Genomic DNA, 3,165 nt, shown 5'->3' on the forward strand with positions numbered 1-3,165 from the left:
TCATTTTATTTGATTTTAGTGATAGAATTGGTCAATATTGTACCACAAACCACATACAATCCTTCAACCCAAGTCAGAAAAAGACATATTACTAGGGCCACAGGAAGGATTGAGATAGAGAGAAGTTTCAATGTAGACTTGTCAGTTGATGATGAATGCATTGCTAGCTAACCTAAACTTTAAAGCTCAGAACAGTTCATGAAAATCCGTAGAATCAGTTTGAGTTTAATTTTTACTTGAGCAAATTATCATGGCTTCCTCAATATGGCTGCTTCTTCTTTTCTTTATCGTTCCTTTAGTCTTAGACCAGCTTGTTGCTCCTACCATAGCCCAAGATGACGGTCTATGCACTTATAGAGCTGAATTCTGCTGGAAATGTTCCGATATCGGAAACTATGCTAATGGCAGCATCTACCAACAAAACCTCAACAGCCTCCTCTCCTCATTCTCCTCCAATCAGTCCAACTCTGGCTTTTACAACGCTTCTCTTGGAGAAGACGCCAACAAAGTGTACGCAATTGCATTATGCAGAGGAGATCTAGGACCTGACAGATGTGGTACCTGTGTCAGCAACTCTGCTGAGATTATCATGCGAAATTGCTCGCAGGAAAAGGAGGCAATCTTATGGTCCGAGGATTGCATGTTGCGTTACTCGCAAAGGTTAATATTTGGTATTGAGGAAGAGGACCCTGTCAAGCCTGTGCCTAGCCCAAACTACGTATCAAACGCGGAAGCATTCAACCTGGTGCTGAACTCCGTTTTGGATAATTTAACTGAGAGAGCTGCTAATTTAGATAATTCTGGTAAAAAATATGCAGCGGGACATGCAACTGTTACGGGAGGTAATGAAACGATATATGCACTTGTGCAATGTACTCCGGATATAGACAAAGGAAATTGCAGTACATGCCTTAAGAAATGCATCTCTGCTATTCCAACATGTTGCGGTAGAAGGCAAGGAGCTAGAATTCTTAGACCAAGCTGTAATTTGAGGTATGAGGCCAATCAATTCTATGAGTCTACAGCTGATACAATAGTAGATGTTTCAGCTCAGGTTACTCCAGCAACTCCGGAAACTCCAGCTCCAGTTCCAGATCAAGGTATGTTACCCCAAGCATGCTCTCGTACACTCACAGTATCTGTTATATCATCTATGCTACATGAATTCAATTAAACTAAGCTAGAAATTGCCTAGATTTGTGTGGACCGCGAGTCGTCTCTAAAAGTCTATGTTCTTGTTTTATTCAGGACAGAAGAGTAACACGAAAAAAACTATCATCATCGTTGTTGTGGCTGTTGTTGCTTTTGTAACTATGCTTCTCGGTGGCATATGCATTTTCTTACGAGTCAAGCAACAAAGGGTAAAACTTGGAAAAAGGGTACCACTTGAAGGTAATTAATTAAGTTAAGTCGTCTAGAATTTCGAAAATGTATGTGTATATAACTTTAATATATTCATACAAAGTTATATTTAAGTTGTACCTTTTTCAGATCATGATTCTTCTCAAGAAGTTAGTTTCGCGGATTCATTACAATATGATTTTGAAATTATAAGAGCTGCAACAGATGATTTTTCTGATGAAAATAAGCTTGGACAAGGTGGATTTGGAGCTGTTTACAAGGTAAAAAAAATTGCTTTGGAGCTGTTTACCATAGTAAGATTCTTTCCTTTTTCTTATAACACAGTTTTTTGTTTCATTAAACTTACTTCCAGGGTATGCTGTTGAACGGACAATATATTGCCGTGAAAAGGCTCTCCAAGAGTTCTGAACAGGGTGATCGTGAATTTAAAAATGAAGCCATGTTGCTTGCTCAACTGCAACACCGGAACTTAGAAGGCTATTAGGCTTTTGCTTAAAAGGAGAAGAAAGGCTCCTCATTTACGAATATATACCTAACACAAGTCTGAATCACTTCCTTTTTGGTATGGTAACCTCTTCTCAGTATATTTCATAGTTCTTTCTTATAGATTTTACATTACAACACCAGAGCATACTACATTAATTTGTCTAACAAATTAAATTGCTTTTAGATCCCATCAATTATGGATATTTGGATTGGGAAACACGTTACAAGATCATAGGAGGAATTGTTCGTGGTCTTCTTTACCTCCATGAAGATTCTCGACTTCGAATTATTCATCGCGATCTCAAACCTAGCAACATTCTGCTAGGTGAGGATATGAATCCTAAAATTGCAGATTTTGGTATGGCAAGATTGTTTGTTATGGATCAAACTCAAGGAGATACAAAGACTATTGTGGGGACCTAGTAAGTAAACATGGCACTCTTACTTTTGTTTTGTTCGTCTTAGAACCAAAATAATTGTGTATTTAATATGATGTAATCATGTAGTGGATATATGGCGCCAGAATATGCAATGCAAGGGCGTTTTTCTGTCAAATCGGATATCTTTAGTTTTGGCGTGATAGTTGTTGAGATAGTTAGTGGTAAGAAAATTGGTACCTTTTGAAATGGTGAAAATGAAGAGGACCTTCTAAGCTATGTGAGTAAAAATCTACAATTAAATGTCCATATATTTCTCTGTTATTTCTCCAAATGAAAAGCGTAATAGGTAATGTTTTATTGGTTGCGTAATGTCTTATATATTTTTGTAATCTTTGTAGGTCTGGAGAAATTGGAGGGACGACACAATTCCAAATATCATAGATCCCAAGTTGACAACAGGCTCAAGAAATGAAATGATCAAATGCATCCACATTGGTTTACTATGTGTCCAAGAAAATGTGAATGACAGACCAACCATGGCTTCAATTGTTTCCATGCTGAACAGTGAGTCCCTCACACTCTCAGTACCTTCAAAACCTGCATATTATTGGCAATACAACTCTAAATCAGACACAGAGACGTTTGGTACATCGGAAAGCTCTATATATGTGTCAAAAAATGAGGTTGCAAATATTACCGAACCATATCCACGCTAGGGAACAAGTAGTCAAATTTAATTACTTTTTGGAGATCACCATATTTGTTTAAGTGAGCTTTACTAAGTTGCTTCCATCACAATAAGAGAAGGGTCTGTAATGATTTCAGCAGAGTTAAGGTTACAAATGATTAATTTTGATGTTTACCTATAGTTTTTTATATATTGTTTTTCTTAGTTTACCTAACATATATGTCCGTGAAATTTAAACTCATGTTATTT

At 37.0% G+C, this 3,165-nt stretch overlaps 1 pseudogene across 1 annotated transcript; it reads left to right on the plus strand.

The window, feature by feature from the left end:
- Positions 1-250: 250 nt before the first annotated feature.
- LOC101307882 lies at positions 251-2,944 on the plus strand (annotated as a pseudogene). Its single transcript, XR_184566.1, has 7 exons — positions 251-1,100; positions 1,249-1,392; positions 1,492-1,622; positions 1,715-1,924; positions 2,033-2,270; positions 2,355-2,505; positions 2,627-2,944. The product of XR_184566.1 is annotated as a cysteine-rich receptor-like protein kinase 29-like (transcript).
- Positions 2,945-3,165: the final 221 nt, after the last annotated feature.

This window comes from Fragaria vesca, linkage group LG4, assembly GCF_000184155.1.
Source record: "Fragaria vesca subsp. vesca linkage group LG4, FraVesHawaii_1.0, whole genome shotgun sequence".
NCBI lineage: Eukaryota > Viridiplantae > Streptophyta > Magnoliopsida > Rosales > Rosaceae > Fragaria > Fragaria vesca.